Source organism: Lutra lutra, chromosome 4 (assembly GCF_902655055.1).
Source record: "Lutra lutra chromosome 4, mLutLut1.2, whole genome shotgun sequence".
In the NCBI taxonomy this organism is placed as follows: Eukaryota; Metazoa; Chordata; class Mammalia; order Carnivora; family Mustelidae; genus Lutra; species Lutra lutra.
This window is the reverse complement of record NC_062281.1, coordinates 188469169-188488828: the sequence shown is the minus strand read 5'-3', so window position 1 is coordinate 188488828 and position 19660 is coordinate 188469169.

Below are 19660 nucleotides of genomic sequence, written 5' to 3'. Positions count from 1 at the left end.
AGGCCCAGAGAGGTAACATGTTCCAAGAAGGAGGGTCTGGTCCATACAGAAGGGGATCTGAACATGAGACCACTGCAGAACCCCATGGAATAGTGTAATGTGGTTATGGGAGGGCACCCCGCAGGAGCTGGCCTTCGGGGAGGAGTCTGACACATCATTGCCTCCCCAGGGGCACGCTGAACCCAGGGCTCAGAGGAAGCGAGACACACAGCATCTCCCTCCCACCTCCGAGCTCTCAAATCCTTTTCTGGGTTTGAGGATGGGGAATTTTTCAGCAAGTGTTTCAGAAGGAGGATGGACCCCCGGACAGAAGATCCAGGGCTGTGTCCTGGCTCAGGGACTGGGTGCGGTCGTCGTTGCCCAGGATGGAGTCCTCCGAGGCACGTTCTGCCACCTGACGTGGTGTCCAACCTCTGGAGAAGCACGCTGGCCCGTGTCTGCCCAGAATGGGCTTCTCTGCCTTCTGCCTCCACCCTGCCTGGCTGCATTCATTACTGGAGGTGGGGCGCTCGGTGTATCGTCCTTGGCTGGACGAATGAGTGAGCCATTGCCTCTTCTGGGGCTCCTCTCTGGACCCACGCCGTCCCCCACTCACCATGACCCAGTCCTGTTCCCCACTCTGAGCCTCATCTAGCTGCTTCCCTACACCCCTGCCCCAAGGTGGACTTCTGTCCAGACCCCAACCCATCTGGATGCCCAAAGACCATTATTCTTCCCAGAACTCAGCCACTCCCACTTCTGAGTCAGAGAAAAGTGAGCCCTGCCCTCCCCCTACCCCCAATCCTCCTGCCAGCATCAGAAAGGAGGTCACCCTCTGTAGCTCCATCCTTTAGAAGTTGGCTGTCCACCATGGCAGGGCATTAGTACAGTTCTGACGCCCTGCCAGCCCATCTCGCATCTACCATGACCAATGGTTGTTTTTCTGCTTTGGAGAAAAAGAAATGAATAGAAGTATTTTTCCATGGATCTTTTCCTTAACGTTTTTGGCACCTGCTACCACATTCTAGCAAATAATCAAGGTGGGGGGGAAGGAAGGGAAAACCTGATCTAATATTTATTTTGGGTTAAACAGGCAGTTCAACAAAAACCAGGATCTGGGTGTAAATGAGATTATCTCATTGACTGTCTTTTCTACCCTCCATGGCAGGTGCCCCCAGGTAGGGATTATAAATGTCATTTCTATTTACAGAAACGGGAATAAAGTGCAGACACAATGAAGATTAACCAGCTGGACCAAGACTGCACAGGGAGTGAATCCTAGAGCTGGGATTTGAACCTAGGTGGGCTGGTCACAGAGCAGGCATGCTTAGCTCTCGTGCAAAACTGTCTTTTCAAATAAATGAAAGCCTTGAGACCAACTGATTGTATCGGTCTGCTGTGCACTTGGCTCAGGGACACATGTGTGTAGTTGGCTGTGATTCTGGTCCAGAAATAATGTGACTCAAAGCAGAGGAAGACTGGCTTTGGGCCGTCCCTTTCAAGGACACCTACTGACTCCAGGCCTCCTCTAGGTCGACCTCAGCACACTCTAGAGCCATCGCTCATTCTTCCAAAAGTCTGTTCACTGACCCTGTCTTCCCTACCACACTCCAAGTTCCCTGAAGTTAGAGCTGGGCACCCACGAGACGCTGAGTCATGTTTGCAGAAAGAGTGGTGGGCAGGAAGAGGAAGGGGGATAAAGGATGCTGGGCCCCGAGGAGAGATCCAAGTGGTTGCTGGGGGACTGGCACCACACTGGCCCTCCTCACTCCTCCAGTAGCCGCTACGCGATCCCATAAACATCCTTTGAGCCACAATCGAACAGGGCACTGACATCACAGAGGCTTCCATCAGGTAGAGGACAGGGGTCTAAACAAATACAGGACAGGACAGAGTGATGTTGAGGACCAGTTTACAGAATTCAGGATCTTGGTGGCCAGTGCATCATGAGGGAGATCAGTGGGGGGGGGGGGTGGGTATTGAAGGGAAGGGGTCTCGAAAGCAATAATAGGGGAACGGAGACGTGATCTAGCAGGGAAGCCTTCCTGAAAGAAGGGGTATTTAGACAGAGGCCAGAACATGGGGTGGGGGGAGAGTGGGGGACTAGCCAGGTGAAAGGATAGGTGGGGAGGGTGGAGAGAGTGACTTAGGTCGCAGGAACAGCATGTATGAGGCTCCGTGTTGGGAAGGAACTTAGGAGTTTGTTAAAAGTCTAAAAGATAGTGTATGGGCTTCTTACTGCTGCTGTAACAAATAGCACAAACTTAGTAGCTGGAAGGAACACAAGCTTATTCTCCTACAGTTCCGGGGGTGCAAAGTCCACAGTGGGTTCTTCTGGAGGCTCTAGGGGTGAAGGGGTTCCTTGCCTTTTCCTGCTTCAAGGGGACACCTACACTCCCTGACTCATGGCCCCCTCGCTCTTTGCAGACCAGCAAGCAGTGTAGCATTTTCTCTCTCTCTCCCCCTCCTGGGAGGACCCTTGTCATTACATGGGATGCCGGATTCATCCAGGATAAACCCCCCATCTCATATCCTCAGTCACGTCTGCAAAGTTCTTTCAGAATATAGTCTAACATATTCAGAGTTTCGGGGGATGAGGTTGCAGACACTGGCTCGAGGAGAGGGAGTGTGTGATTCATCTGGAACCTGGATGCAAGGCAGGAGTCCAGTGCACTGAGTGTGTGTGTTCCATTGTGTAACCCCTGAGACGTATCTAGTCCTTTCCAGGAGATTGGGAAGGTGGAGGGGCCACGGGGTGAGGCAATGAGCCCCAGGACTGTGGCTGTGTACACGGGTCAGCACTCCTTGGCCTTCCACACACACGGATTAAAAAGTAGCTCTAGGGGCACCTGGGTGGCTCAGTTCGTTAAGCATCTGACTCTTGATTTTGGCTTAGGTCATGATCTCAGAGTTGTGGGCTTGAGCCCTGTGTCCGGCTCTGTGCTCAGCATGGAGTCTGCTTGAGATTCTCTCTCTTCCCAAGCCCTCCCCCTAAACAGATAGATAGATAGATAGATAGATAGATTGTATAAACACTACCGTGGCCTGAAGTACTGGAATCAGATTATTAAAAAATTGAAAATCAGATTGAAACACTGTAACCAAATTAACGAATCAGACTGCACAACCCACAGCAGTGGCCCCAGTGAAACCAGGCGGGGGAGGAGCGCCCTGTCTTTTTCGAAGGAGTGAAAAGGAGAGTGAGGGTCTTTTCTCCACACCCCTGCTTTAACTCGCTTCTCAAGCCTGAGCAGCATCAGCATGGCTGGGCAGGGGTGGGGTTCTTGCCCTCTGAGTTTGCGGATCAAGTGGGGTGTGGGGTGGGGCCGAGAAGTCACATTTCTGGCAAGTTCTCAGGTGATGCTGTTGCTGCTGGTCTGGGGAACGTACCTTGGGAACCGCTCCAGGAGGCTGCCCTCTTATTTTATTTGTGTGATCTCTTTGGAATAACAGATTCTGCCGTGAAAACAGTATTGCAAACACCTGGACCGGACTTTTCTAAGGCTTCCCAGCAACAGTGGGACCCTATGTCTCTGGGATGTATTACAAAGTATAAAGTGAGTAATGCATTGCCAGATGCTGGGACAACACAGTGAAAGTTTCCAGAGCACTGACTGCTGTGCCTTAGAATTCCAGTTTCACTGCGGACAGGCTGTGTGACCTTGAAGAAGTTACTGCCCCTCTCTGAATCCCTCTTCCTCTAGCAATGGGTACCATAACTATCTCTAATGCAGAGAGAAATACTGAGCCCAGAGCTTGGTACATAATAAATCCTCCCTAAATGGTGGCAACTATTGCTCAACAAAAACAATGGACAAATTTTCCCAGCACCATTTATTGAAGAGACTGTCTTTTTTCCACTGTATATTTTGTCCTGCTTTGTCGAAGATTAGTTGACCATAGAGTTGAGGATCCATATCTGGCTTTTCTACTCTGTTCCACTGGTCTATGTGTCTGTTTTTGTGCCAGTGCCATGCTGTCTTGGTGATCACAGCTTTGTAGTAAAGCTTGAAATCAGGCAACGTGATGCCCCCAGTTTTGTTTTTCTTTTTCAACATTTTCTTAGCAATTCGGGGTCTCTTCTGATTCCATACAAATTTTAGGATTGTTTGTTCCAGCTCTTTGAAAAATGCCGGTGAAATTTTGATTGGGATGGCATTGAAAGTATAGATTGCTCTAAGCAGTATAGACATTTTAACAATGTTTATTCTTCTGATCCACGAGCATGGAATGGTCTTCCATCTTTTTGTGTCTTCTTCAGTTTCTTTCATGAGTGTTCCGTATTTCCTCGAGTACAGATCCTTTACCTCTTTGGCTAGGTTTATTCCCAGGTATCTTATGGTTCTTGGTGCTATAGTAAATGGAATCAATTCTCTAATTTCCCTTTCTATATTTTCACCGTGAGTGTATAAGAAAGCAACTGATTTCTGTGCATTGATTTTGTATCCTGCCACGTTACTGAATTGTTGTATGAGTTCTAGTAGTTTTGGGGATGGAGTGTTTTGGGTTTTCCATATAAAATATGTTGTCTGAGAAGAGAGAGAGTTGACTTCTTCCTTGCCAGTCTGAATACATTTTATTTCTTTTTGTTGTCTGATTGCTGTTGCTAGGACTTCTAGTACTATGTCAAACAACAGTGGTGAGAGTGGGCATCCTTGTCGTGTTCCTGATCTCAAAGGGAAGGCTGTCAGTTTTTCCCCTTTGAGAATGATATTCACTGTGGGTTTTTCATAGATAGATCTTATGAAGTTGAGGAATGTTCTCTTTATCCCTAGCACTACTGGGTGTTTACCCCAAAGATACAGATACAGTGAAAAGAAGGGCCATCTGTACCCCAATGTTCATAACAGCAATGACCAGTCACCATACTGTGGAAAGAGCTGACATGCCCTTCAACAGACAAATGGATAAGGAAAATATGGTCCATATACACTATGGAGTATTTTGCCTCCATCAGAAAGGATGAATACCCAACTGTTGTATCAACATGGACAGGACTGGAGGAGATTATGCTGAGTGAAATAAGTCAAGCAGAGAGAGTCAATTATTGTATGGTTTCACTTACTTGTGGAGCATAAGGAATAACATGGAGGGCATTGGGAGAAGGAAAGGAGAAGTGAGTTGGGGGAAATCGGAGGGGGAGATAAACCATGAAAGACTGTGGACTCTGAGAGACAAACTGAGGGTTTTGGAGGGCAGGGGGGTGGGAGGTTGGGTGAGGCTGGTGGTGGGTATTCAGGAGGGCACGTATTGCATGGAGCACTGGGTGTGGGTCATAAACAATGAATGTTGGAATGCTGAAAAAATAAAATAAAATACAGTCAAGAAAACAGCCAAGGCCATGGAGGACAGCTGAGACCTGAGGCAGAGTCTACTCCCGTGCTAGCCATTGCCTCCATTGAGACAGGATGCTTTTTACCTCGGAACCAGGCACTTCAGGAGCCAAGCCCCGGTGCAACCCCGGTGCTGTCCCACTGGTTGGGACAAGCCTGCCTCCTGCTGGCTGATTTGACACCAACTATGGTTTCAAATTCAGAGTCTCTGAGATTGGTTCTAAGCTCAGACGTGAAAACAATTCAAAACCAGATTTTCTGATTGTTCTTGGAAAACATCTGGCAGCTGGTGGTGAGCCTGGGTGTACTGATGCTTAGAGAATTCAGGCATGAATTTTTTTTTAAAGTTTTTATTTTAATCACCTGGTGCTCATCTCGAAAAGTGCCCTCCTTACTCCCCATCCCGTTTCCCCCAGCCTCCCACCCACCTCCCCTCTGGTAACCATCAGTTTGTTCTCTATAGTTCAGAGTCTGTTTCTTGGTTTCCTCTCTCTCTCTCTCTTTTTCCCTTTGCTTGTTTGTTTTGTTTCTTAAATTCCACATCTGAGTGAAATCATATGGTATTTGTCTTTCTCTGTCCTATTTCACTTAGTTATCTCTCTAGCTCCATCCGTGTCATTGTAAATGGCAAGATTTCATTCCTTTAAATGGCTGAATAATATTCCATTGTGTATATACACCACATCTTCTTTATCCATTCATCAATTTATGGACACTTGGGTTGCTTCCATAATTCGGCTCTTGTAAATAACACTGCTATAAACATAGACATACACGAACCCCTTTGCATTAGTGTTTTTGTATTCTTTGCTTAAATACCCAGTAGTACAATGAGTAGGTCATAGGGTGGTTCTATTTTTAATTTTTTGAGGAACCTCCATACTGTGTTTTCTTCAATTTCTTTCACCAGTATTTTATGGTTTTCAGAGTACATGCCTTTCACCTTCTTTGTTAGGGTTATTCCTAGGTATTTTATTATTTTTGCTGCAATTACAGATGGGATTGATGCTTTAATTTCCTTCCTATTGCTCCATTATTAGTGTATAAAGACACAAGAGATTTCTGTAGATTGCTTTTTTTGTCCTGCGACTTTACTGAATTCACTCATCAGTTCTAGCAGATTTTTGGTGGAGTCTTCGGAGTTTTCTTTGTAGACTATATAGCCTTTTGATTTTTCATGTCCTATATAAATCGCAAAAGTTTTACTTCTTCCTACCATGTTGGATGCATTTATTTCCTTTTGTTGTCTGATTGCTGTGGCTAGGAATCCCAGCGCTATGTTGAATAAAAGTGGTGGGAGTGGTGTCTTACTCCTGACCTTAGAGGGGGAAGCTCTCAGTTTTTCCCCATTGAGGATGATTTTAGCTGTGGGTTTTCGTATATGACTTTTATTACGCTGAGATATGTTCCCTCAGAACCTACTTTGTTGAGGGTTTTTATTATGAATGGATGTTGTACTTTGTCAAATGTTTTTTCTGCATCTATTGAAATGATCATATATACGGTTTTTTATCCTTTCTTTTATTGATGTGATGTATCACACTGATTAATTTGCAAATATTTAACCTCACTTGCATCCTAGGAATAAGTCCCACTTGATCGTGGTGAATGACTTTTTAAAAAGACATCGTTGGATTTGGTTGCTAGTATTTTGTTGAGGATTTTTGCCTCCATGTTCATCAGAGACATTGGCCTGTAATTCTCCTTTTTGTGGTGTCTTTATCTGGTTTTGGTATCAGGGTAATGCTGGCCTCATAGAATGAATATTGAAGTTTTTCATCCTTTCCTATTTTGGAGTTATAGTTTGAGAAGAATAGGTATTAACTCTTCTTTAAACGTTTGGTAGAATTTTCCTGTGAAGCTATCTGGCCCTGAACACTTGTTTTTGGGGAATGTTTTGATTACTGATTCCATTTTTTTGCTGGCAATTCATGTTTCAGGTTTGGTAGGTTAAATGTTTCTAGGAATTTATCCATTTCTTTCGGTTGTCCCATTTGTTAGCTTATAGTTTTTCATAATATTCTCCTATAATTATTTGTATTTTTGTGGTGTTTATTTTTATTTCTCCTCTCTCATTTGTGATTTTATTTTGGTCCTTTCTCTTTTCTTTTTGGTAAGTCTGGCTAAGGGTTTGTCGATTTTATTAATTTTTTCAAAGAACCAGCTTCTGTTTTCATTATTGGGTTCTTTTGGTTTTTTAGTTCCTGTATCATTTATTTCTGCTCTAATCTTTATTACTTCCCTTCTTCTGCTGGTTTTTAGCTTCCTTTGTTGTGTTTTTTTCTAACACCTTTAGATGCAAGATTTGGTTAAGATTTTTCTTGCTTCTTTTTTTGTTAAGACTTTATTTATTTACTTGAGAGAGAAAGAGAGAGCACGAGATGGGTCAGAGGGAGAAGCAGGCTCCCTGCTGAGCAGAGAGCCCGATGAAGGGCTCAATCCCATGACACTGAGACCATGACCTGAGCCGAAGGCAGAGGCTTAACCCACTGAGCCACCCAGGCACCACTTTTTCTTGCTTCTTGAGGTAGCCCTATGTTGCTATATGCTTCCCGCTTAGGACCATCTTTGTTGTATCCCAAAGGTTCTGGAGTGTTATGTTTTTCATCTGTTTCCATGTACTTTTCTAATTCCTTCATTTATTTCCTGGTTGAGCCATTCATCGTTTAGCAGAATGTTGCTTAACCTCCAAGTAACTGTGGTCTTTACAGATTTTTTCTTGCGGTTGACTTCCAGCTTCATCATAGTATTGTGGTCAGAAAAGGTGCATGGTATGACTTCAGTCTTTTTATGTTTACTGAGGCCTCTTTTGGGCCTAATCTGTGATCTATTTTGGAGAATGTTCCAGGATCACCTGAAAAGATGTGTATTCTGATGTTTAAGGATGGGATATTTTGAATATATCTGTTAGATCTGAATATATATCTGTTAGTGTGTCATTCAAAGCCATTGTTTCTTTACTGGTTTCCTTTTAGAATATCTGTCCATTGCTGTAAGCAGGGTGTTAACATCCCCTACTATTACTGTATTATTTTTGATTAATTCCTTTATGTTTGTTACCAACTGTCTTATGTATTCGGGTGCTCCCACGGTGGGGGCAGAGAATTCAGGCATGAATCTGAAGGCACACCCTTGTTGGCCTCCCAGCCTGTGGGATTCCCTTCCAGGTCCCAATTCCAGCCAGCTGACAAACAGGATATCTCTGAGGTCTCTGGAGAGACTGTAGGGGAACTTTGGTTACCTAGTTGTTCTTCCAGACCTGAAACTAACCCTGGATAGGGGCCTTGGCTTTGGAACATGCTGGGGCTGGAATCCCCCTTGCCCCTCCAACCCTCCACCACCAGGTATAAAATGGAAAAACAAAATCAGTGGGAGTCCCTTGCAAATTGCTGTTGAATGAGTATAATATGAATAGAATTCTATTGCATATGCTGCTCTGTACTTGATTTTATTTTCATCCAATGATGTAATCATCTGCGATCTAACATGGCCCAGCAGACTTCTTACTTTTTAAGATTTTTTTTTTATTTGACAGACAGATCACAAGTAGGCAGAGAGGCAGGTAGAGAGAGACAGGAGGAGGAGGCAGGCTCCCCGCTGAGCAGAGACCCCGATGTGGGACTCGATCCCAGGACCCTGAGATCATGACCTGAGCGGAAGGCAGAGGCTTTAACCACTGAGCCACCCAGGCGCCCCGACTTCTTACTTTTTATTAGATAGATGCTCTCTTCCCATTCCTCTCAATCTCAGAAAGTCAAGACCAAGCTCTAGAGGGTCTCTTGCCCTAAGCGGAGAGGGTCATTTGCACCGAGCTCTGGAGCGTCTCTTGCCCTAAGCAAATCCTGCTGATTTCACCTCCGTGCCATGCGCAAAGCCGTCCCCACAGCTGCTCAAGTGCAAGCCAGGATCCCCCACCCAGAGCTCAGAGCTTCCTGGCTGGTGTCTCTGCCTCTCTGTTTACTCAGACGGGGAACATAGTCCAGCAGCGGTGAGGGGAGGCGACCAGGAAAACATGCATCAGGTCATCTCAAATCCCTACTTACAAACTTCCAGTGATCCCCTAGCCAGCCTCTGCCCTCGCGGTTATGTTCCCCCTTCCTAGCCTCTCCCTGTGCTTCCCAGTAGCCTAAGGTGAGACCATTGCGCCTTGCAGGGGACCCTGGACCGCAGCTAACTCTGACCCCACAGTGCCCCCTGGTGGCCGGAGAGACAGGACCGAGGGACCATCAGGACAGAGAGACCAGGGAGGAGGTAGGGGAGCAAGGACCTGGCACTTAAGGTTTGGAAAAGATTTTGGAAGAGCAAAAGCTTAGAAGACCCAGAGTGTTCGTGGGAGACAGGAGTGTCTAACAGTCTTGGCTGGGATGGTGCCTGCTCACTGGGTTTTGGAGATGGGGCCAGAACAGGAGAGCAGGTGGCATCCGGATGGGTAGAAATCTCGCCTCTGGGGCCTCTCATCAGACCAGTGCCCAGGTCTGTGCAGGAGAGAGCACTGGGCTGTGTCTGGGTCAGCTATCAAGGAACTTCCTGGGAATGTGGGCTCTGAGTCACCTCCCTCCCTCCAGAATGGCTCTCCCACCGGCAGAGACCCAGCACGAGGTCTCTGTGGAAACGCCAGCTATATGCAGACATGGACCTTGGCTTTCCACTTGGAAGATCAGGGGGCAGTCTTTACTTTTCAAGGTCCCTGTGACTTTTGCTGACTTGATTGTCTGGTGGTGCCTCTTCCAAGCATAGGCCATTGTAAGGAAAAAAAAAACTGCACAGGTGACCAATCCAGGTGCCTGGCCCTGTGGGTCTGGGGGAGCCGGGGGTGGGGGGACCAGGGCATGGAACCCAGCTCCTCAGGTCCCACCACAACGAGGCTCTAGAGAGACCTACCCCTGCCCCCCAGGTCTCACGTCATCTGCCTGCTTGCCTCGCACTTTGTATTTCCCCCACACTCCGTTTGTCTGTCTGTAAGGCACTGTGTGTTCCTGACCTCACGATTCATATGACAATTATTCTGAGAAATTATGCCCAAAACAAGACAGAAAAGAGAAGTAAAAGGGATAGCATTTTACAATGGAAGAGATGAAAGCAAATATTTGCACTTAGGAGCCATTTAGCTGTCTAAACTAAGGCAGCCAAGTGAGAAGCTGCAGTGAGAGGGTGGCCTGGTGCGGGGACGGACCCCTACCTGTCAGGTCGCACTGACTGTGCTTGGAGGGCGTGACCAGGACTAACCAACAATACAAGGAGAAAAGAACCATCACGAAACTCCATCACGAAACCACTGCTTTCCTTTTGGGTAAACTTTGAAATATAAATGCCATATTTTTATCGAAAGCAGTCATGTCTCCCAAAATTCACAAAAAAAATTTACTGTGAAGCATGGCATTTAAAAAAAATGGCAGCTGTATTGGGATATAATTTACGCACCACACGATTCACCCATTTAAAGGTTAGAAGTCCATCGCTATGGTGTCTGCGTGTGTCTACCTCTGAGTCTCTCTGCAGTGGCTTGATTGGTCTGTGCTCAGACCAGTTTGCTCCCCTACAGCTTGACTCTCCACACATCCTTCCTGGTGAGCGTGAAAGCAATAATCAGACCATGGAAATCTTTCCACGGAGCGCTCTTTGTTCCCAGTCCCACGTGGTCTGCCAATGCCCCCTGCCCAGACTCAGTGTCTTTGTTTCTCTTTTCCAGTTGGCCACCACCTTGACTACATCAGGATCTGCAGTCTGCCTAGTGACCCAGCATGATCGCTTCCACTGACAAACATTCTTTGCTTGACCAACACTTAGCCAGGCTCCAGAACCTTCTTTTTGGCCCATCTGTGCACTTCCTTGTAAAATCCAGTCTTAGCAAGACTCCTGCTGTGTTGGTTCAGCAAGAACCCCCCACCCCACCTGATACCTGATCACCCTTCACCTCGGGGCTGCCTCCAGCAGGAATCCTGTTAGGTTGGTCCCCACGTCCCGCGCCCTGTCTCCCCCACTCCTTGGCTGTTAATCTCCTTTTGTCCCTGTTGTATTAGGAGTAGAGTCCTGTCCTATCTTACTGCAACAGTCCTGAATAAAATCTGCCTTCCCTCTAACCTTTGTCCGTCTCTGGTTTTTTTGGACACAACTCCCACAGCTCGTTCTGTGAGAGAAAGCGCAGGAACAGTGCTTTCCGATAACCCAAGTGAGACACCACCCCCTCCTTTGTAGTTTTCTATCTCAGCCTCTGTGTTCTTTTCAGAGAATCAGTTACAACCTGCCACTTTACAACAGTGGTCTTGTGACAGCCTGTGAGCAGGAGACTGTCCGTCTCACTGGGCACTGTGTCACCATGGGAGACGTCACCCAGGGACAAGTGTTTGTTGAGTGATTCAAGGAGAATCAGAAAGAGAATTAGCCAGGAGGAGGCTGGGGTCTGCAGTCCCCAGGTGAGGAAGATGGAGGCTACCAGTGACTCTTTGTGGGAAGCTGGGTCCATTGGAGGGGACCCTGTGTGGGTACATAGACCTGCCTAGAAGCAATCATGCCTCCAGGATGCAGTGGGTCCCAGGGCAGAGACAAGCAAAAAGTCCTCATCTTCCTGGACAGCCAGTGCCACTGAGGAGTCCAACAGAAAGACCTCGGAGAATAGGAGACCAATGGGCAAAAGCCTTCACTTGGAGATGATATCAAATGTTGAACTTGAGACCATGAGGGCTGGCACTCATCTCCCTCCTCACAGGACCTTGGCTGAGCCTGGCCTGACGCCTGGATGCAAGAATCCCAGGAGAGCAAGGGAGGCAGGAGACCTGCTCAGAGGAAGGAAAGGAGCCATAGGGACCTTTCTCCTTGCCAAGTGCCTTGGGCCTCTGTCTGGGTCTAGGGTGCCTTGAAGGCTACCACAGTGATCCTCCAGGCGTGTCCTCTGGGGAAGACGGACACAGGATGGGAGAGGACCCAGGGCCCACCTCTGTACCCCCGACTAGGTAGAGAGAAAGGTTTCCCACAGCTCAGATCCCCTGCGGTGGGTCCTGGTGTCACCCCACCCCTTTGGGATCCCCACAGAGCTCCCTTCCCAGCCCAAGAACAAACTCCTCTTGGACTCCCTGGTCCACCCCCACTCATGATCCATGATCTGCGGGGTCCTGTGAGTTTCCACCCCAAAGGACACAGAAACCAGGTTTGGTCAGAGAAAGCACGCTAACACTGGTAGGAATGTTTTCCTCCTGCTCTTCTAAGGACTTGCTGATCAGCGTCCTTTCTCTTAATGGAACCAATGTGCAGGGTGGAGGGGTGTGGTGCGGTGTTTGGATAAAAGGCATGTAAATCCAGACCCTGCCCCCTCCATTTTCCTGCAGGGTGACCTTGGACCAGTCAAGGGCGCCCCTCTCTCCCAGGACACTGTTGGTCTCGGGCTCACATTCCCATCTCCCAGAGATGCATAACTGTAGAAAGTGTGTGAAGAAAGGGATGAAGATGTCCCAGGGGAAGGGACATGGCAAGAAACTTCACATTAACCGAACTCTTGGGGGGTATTTCATGACATTGGAAGCAGGAAAGAACCAAGGTGAGGGGCTGAGCCAAAGTCAGGAGTGTAACAATCACGAAAGCTTGGAGAAGATGTTTGCTCCCTGTCGTCCCCAGTGAAGCCGGGAGGAGGGGATCACTGGTCAGACTATTCTTGATACATTTTTTTACAAGGAAATAAAGCTCTCTAATGCTCAATGTTTTAAATGACAGTGTACTAAATAAATATTCATTTTACTGTTTTTTTTTTCATTTTTTTACATTTACATTTTTTACATTTATAACCACCGTAGTAGAGTTCTTAAAAATTTTTGAAGGCCACGGGATAATCATAATTTTCCCCATTGATTATTAGGATCGCTTTGTACTTTCAGCGCACACTCATTTTTACCATCTTGTGCAGCCTGCGACTGGGATGCACCTGCGTTTAATTTACTGTTCAGCTGATGAGTGTTTTGTCTGCCTCGATGGAAAGTAAGGTCTGCACATAGGAGATAACGTTGAGAGCTGGACCGGGTCGTGTTTGTTGGCTGTTTCCCTGTCACCCAGAATAGCAGTTGGCGTGCCCTTGACATCCAGGAAAAACTTCTTTTTCATTGAGGAACAATTGACCAATACAATTGTATGTACTTAAAATGCACAATGTGATGATTGATACAGGGAATATGTGGAGTGATGACCAAGATCTAGTCATGAACACATCCGTTCCCTCACCCAGTTAACTCTGAATGTGTAAGAAATGCTGAAGACCTACTCCCAGTGGGGTGCCTGGGGGGTTCAGTCGGTTAAGCGTCTGCCTTCAGCTCAGATCATGACTCAGGGTCCTGGGATTGAGGCTCACATCGGGCTCCCTGCTCAGCGGGGAGCCTGCTTCTCCCTCTCTCTCTGCCTGCCACCCTCCCCCCAGCTTGTGCCCTCTCTCTCTCCGTCAAATAAATAAATAAAATCTAAAAAAGAAAAGAAGAGACCTACTCCCAGGAACTTTCAAATATACAACCCCGTCTTCCTAACTGATCACCATGCTGCACATTAGCTCCTCAAAGAGATGTGAGCACCCCATGCTCACGGCAGCTTTAATCACAAGAGCCAAGATTTGGAAGCAACCTAATGTCCTCTGATGGGTGAATAGATAAAGGGAAAAAACGGGGAGGGGGACCTATGTCCACAATGGAATATCATGCAGCCATCACAAAGAAGGAAGTCCTGCCATTTGGAACGGTATGGATGAACCTGGGGGGCATTATACTCCGTGAACTATAGCCAGACAGAAAAAGACAGATATTATATGGTATCACATATATGGGCAATCTAAAAAAAAAAAAAGAAGCCAATTTTGCAGAAATAGAGAATAGAATGGTGGTTGCAGAGAGTTGGGGGGAAGGGGAAATGGATGATGTTGCTCAAAGGGTACACATTTTCAGTTAGAAGAAGAACGAGTAAATATTTCTAATGAATCAAGGAGAGTGGAGTGAGGGGGTGGTATAGGGTATTGGGTACTGGAGGGGGGCATCCAAACTGTCAAGACTTTGCAGCGCGTGTGTCCACAGAACTCCCTTTCCCCAGGATCCTGCAGTTCTCAGCCCGAGATACTAGAGGATCTTCCCCACTCGGGGGGGTCTAGTGCCTCCCAACCACTGAGGCTCCCTGGGCTCCACCTTTGTTCTCTCTCACCAGCGGCCAGCTGGGCCTTGGTTTTACTAGCCTTTACCATGGCGGCTTGCAGAAAATGTGAGGTCACTTGGCTGACACAGACATGGTGCCAGACCCCATGTTGTCTCATTTTCTCCTGGAAAGCCAAATTGTCCAAGTCCCAGGAGACCCATAATGAGCAGGGAGACCCAACAGCCCATTTTGGGTCGGATGTCAAGGCTAGGCTCCCCCACAATCAGCCCAGAATGAACGCTTGCCGTTCTCTCTCTCCGACTCTCCCCTGGCCTGATTCTGTGCCGTTGGAGCAGGGGCTGCCTTAGGAACCTCACTAGTGGATACAAACAAAGCCAGGCCTTTGGGAACTCTCAGCCTCCAAATCCAGGCCTGTAGTCCTCTAGTGGTCTCAGCCTTGAAGGGACACAGTTCTTTGAGACCAGAGGACATGTTCTCCTGCTCAGCAGACCCTGTCCTCCTTTCTCTCACTCTGGGCTCTGCACCAGCTCCTCCAACCTTTTCCTTCTCTTGTTTCTCTTCCTTCCCTCAGTTCCTCTGGCCCAGCCCCACCTGGAGGGAGCCCGCGGACATCCTCCCCACCCTGTGCTTCTACAAGCTCGCCCCTCGGGCTTGACTGTCTGCACGCAGGGTGATTTGCCATCGAATCTTAATGGTGAGGAAGAAAGAGAACAGCCCCTGGTTTAGGGTAACTTTTTTAAAAAATTTTATTTATTTATTTGACAGACAGAGATCACAATAGGCAGAGAGGCAGGCAGAGAGAAGGGGAGAAGCAGACTCCCTGCTAAGCAGAGAACCCGATGCGGGGCTCAATCCCAGGACCCTGAGATCGTGACCTGAGCCGAAGGCAGAGGCTTTAACCCACTGAGCCACCCAGGCGCCCCTGGTTTAGGGTAACTTATTAGTGGATCTAAAGTGGAACTGAGAGGGCATGTAGGGTCAAAGAGATTTGGGCTTCCAAAAAGGCACAGGAGGCAATACACTTTAGGGTAAGAACAAATCTACTTTGGGAGAGAAAGAACATTTACTGGATGGCAGGAGAGCTTAGTCAGCTGGAGGGCTGGGCCACTAGAACCACAGAGGGACTAGGTCCCAGAGCCTTCCGTCAGCCTCTCACCTCTAGGAAGACCAGAACAGTCAGGGTCCTCCTCTGTAACCCCAAAGGAGCCACTTCCCGGTGTTTTCTGGGCGCTCCTTCCGTTCTGCGCTGCTTCCGATCTGTGCCCTGCGGCTGGTCACATGTCCCAAGATAGCCCAGTAGGATTGAGAATTTCCTGATTTCTGCTGATGCCATTGGAAGGGTCCCCATTGTCCACATTTTTAAAAAAATATCTTATTTATTTATTTGAGAGAGAGAGAGAGAATGGACAGTGGGGATGGGGAGAGGGAGAGAGAGAAGCAAACTCCCCGAGGAGCCCAAGTCCAGCTTGGAGCTCGATCCCTGGACCTGGAGATCATGACCTGAGCCGAAGGCGGCCACTTCACTGACTGAGCCACCCAGGCGTCCTTGGTTCCATCTTAAAAACATCCCATAGGATATATTTTTTAAGGATTTTATTTATTTATTTGACAGAGACAGACACAGTGAGAGAGGGAACAAAAGCAGGGGGAGTGGGGGAGGGGGAAGCAGGCTTCCCGCAGAGCAGGGTGCCTGACGTGGGGCTCGATCCCAGGACCCTGGATCACAACCCGAACCAAAGGCAGATGCCCAACAACTGAGCCACCCAGGCACCCCCCATATGATATTTTTGAAGAGCAAAGCCTTTGTTCTGACCTTGAACTCTTTCTTCCCTGGAACTCCTTCCCAAAATAGCAATGCTGATATAGTCCTTGGAAATGTACATTTCAGTGTTTTCCATCGCTGCTCCCAAATCCTATATAATACTGTTCTGTGGCTTTTACAATTTCTCATTCAAGGGAGGGGGTGCCTGGGTGGCTCAGCCGGTGAAGCGTGTGCCTTCGGCTCAGGTCATGATCTCAGGGTCCCGGGATCGAGTCCTGAGTCGGGCTCTCTGCTCCGTGGGGAGTCTTCTTCTCTCTCACCCTCTCTGCCCGACCCCTAAAATAAGTAAATATTTTAAATAAATAAAATAAAAACTTTCAAGTGAAAACGAATACCACACGCTTTAGCGGTATCTCCTTCACCTTCCCCAGCCGGGTTAACGGTGGGAACTGAGGCTCCATTAGGGCCACGCGACACTCCCATGCCTGCTGTTTTAGGGCTTTGAGTGATGGTCGAAAAATCCACCCCCCCAAAAAAAAGGTGGGAGTCAGCTCTCGGGCGTCTCAGTACCCACTTCCTAGTGACTCTGGAATCAGGCAAAGTGGTGGGTGGAACCGTGTGGGCTGGCGGCTGCATGTACCTCCCCTCAGTGCTTGTGGGACACTCCGTCCTCAGCCGGCAGGGGCCGAACCATAGCTCTGTGCCCATGGAGCCCAGAGTGGACCTGGGGTAAGCTGGGGCTCTCCCACCAGTGCCTGAGAAGTGACTCTGACCCCGAGCTGGTTCCTCTGGAGGATGAGGGAAGAAGACGGGCATGCTCAGGCGTGGCCTGAGAAGGATGCCTCATGCCCTTGCCACAGCCTCGGGATTCCTTCCGGATCGGATTCAGGATGAGCGCCCAGCCCCCGCCCAGACTCCTGGAACTGGCGGGAAAGCACCTGCTGAAGGAAAAGGCCTTGGCCATCGTCGCTCTGGAGTATCCTCCCTCAGCTCATGGTGGCTGCTGCTCACGGTCGCCTCGGCTGGGAGCTGCAACAGGACCCTGACAGGCCCTCGGCCCACCTCCCTCTGGGGCCCCTGACGCAGATGCCTCAGCAGGGCACCTTCCCAGCCACACTCAGTGGGCTTGATGTCTTCCTTGCCCAGAAGGTTCCCCCCCAGGTGAGGCTCAGCCACATAGTCTGGTAGGGTCCTGGGTATCCTGGAAAAGGCAGCTGAGGGTACAGAAAGTAGTTGGTCAAGGGGTGGGTGAGAGGCTTCTGATGATGCCAGTGAAGGCACTCAGAGGCCTTGGCCATCACTGACCTCGCGGTGGGAGATGGTTTCTGGGGGTGCATGGCTGCTTCCCATGCAGGAGCCCCTGAGAGAACATGCCCCCCCACCTCCTCCCCAGGATACCTCCAGGTTCCAGAAGTAGAGCCAAGGGATGACGGAAGGGAAAAGGAGGTAGAGAAAAGTGAGGCAGGGAGGGAAGAGGGCGGGGGAGCAGCTGATGTCTTCTCACAGGTGGGGAGTCCAACGATCGCCTACATTGAGACTCTGGTATGGATCTTAAAGCATCTCTGCCAAGCTCCCGTTTTCTCCATGGGAGACGGAAACTGCAGGGGCTGGATTTACAGAATACTGGCCAGGACTTCTGGAGTGCATGGTCTGGGGCCAGGGTCCATGGGTGCCCACCGATGGGACCAGTGACCGAGGATGGGTAAGGACGAGGCAGCCCTTGGCTCCGTCGGTGGTGTTCAGAGACCTCTGCCTCGGGGACAGGAGCCAGGATGAATGTCTCACCTACCTCTGTAGGTGGGGTGGCACAGAGAAGTTCCCTCCACCTGTGCTGGAAGAAGGTAAAGACTTTTACAGTGCCCATCCAAAAGATCGAGAAGGTCCTGAATATGGGGCAGGTGGACAGCATCCTTCTGAAGGTGGACGAGAACTGCACTTGGAGGCTGTCTGTCCTGGGGATGTTTGCACCTTACCTGGGCCAGACAAATAACATGCAAAGACTCCGGCCCTCCCATGTCCATGTGACCCCCTCCAAGAAGGAGAAGCAGCCTGTCACCCGATTCATTTTTCCATTCCCCTGGCCGCACCGTTTACAGAAGCTCTCTATGGATGTCCCTCCTTCCTTGAGGGCCACCTGGACCAGATGCTCAGGTGAGAGGCACCCCCCCCCAAGGTGGTGTCACTGTGAATGGGAGACTGGGATGTCAGGCGCACTGTCTCGTGTGCTGCTCTCTCCTGAGTGTGCTGTCACACAACCACCCACATCAAGGTTCGGGGCTATGGAAAGAGACACCTTGCCAGGAGGCGACACACTGGGGGGTCAGATAGACGAGCCTGGATTTGTGAATTCTTCCTTAGGAAGAGATGTCCAAGTTAAGATAACTTAGGGAAATAAGAAAGGGGAGAGGGAATCCACAGCAGATCTGAGCTTCTCCAAAGAGAAGCTCTGCCCTCAGCAGCTCCATGAACATGCACGAGTCTGTCTCGATCCCCCATCTGTAAAATGTTTTGTGCTCCAGGTCCGGGAATGCATATGGGGAATGCATGATTCTGGAGGTAAGGGAGTGGGAGCAGAAAGAATCATGAACAATGGTAGAAAGTGTGCTGATGTTACGGGGCTCTAAGTGAGCCCCTGCACACTGGCACTCCCAGTTGATGCTGGGGGATCTTGCCCAGGTTTGTTATTTGTCTCCCACTAGCCTCACCTGACACAGAGATGCAGGTGCCTAAGGCCTGAGCAATGGCCCAAAAGAAGCCTGGACTGACAGCATTTCTGGTCTTATGTCCCAATATTAAGATCCAGCGACGCCTACCCTTGACCGAGATCCTGTGTCAGACTGATCCTATTCTAGCGCATTCTGTTACCTTCATTCATTTCCAAAAGTTGGAGTATGTTGTACTCTGCCTGACAGGTGAGGAAAAGGAGCTTTAAAGATTTTGTGAACCTGACCCAGTCCCACAAGGGTAGGTGGAAGGCCCCAGTCTAAAATGAGTCTGGGATCCTGGGTACGGACCTTCATCAGATGGTCACTGCTATATTGGCCTTGGGTAAGTCAGTTGTCTCCCCTTTAAGGCAACCTGCACCCCCACTCCCCAGGCCTAACTGCTTGGTTTCCCCCAAGTGCCTGAAGACCCCTTTGGATCTTCATAATGAAGATCTCTCCATAACAAACTGTCAGCTCACAGAATCGGACTTGGCCCGCCTCTCCCAGTGCCCGAACATCAGCCAGCAGAAGGACCTGAATCTGAGTGGCATCAGCCTGATCTGTTTCAGCCTTGAGCCCCTCTAGGTTCTGCTAGAGAAGGTGGCAGCCCCCCTCCAGGACCTGGACTTAGATCTGTGTGGACTCACGGAAGCCCACCTTGAGGCCATCCTGTCCACCCTGAGCCGCTGTCATCAGCTCTGGACCTTCAGTGTCTGTGGGAACCTCCTCTCCATGGCCATGGTGGGGAGGCTGTGGGGCCACACTGC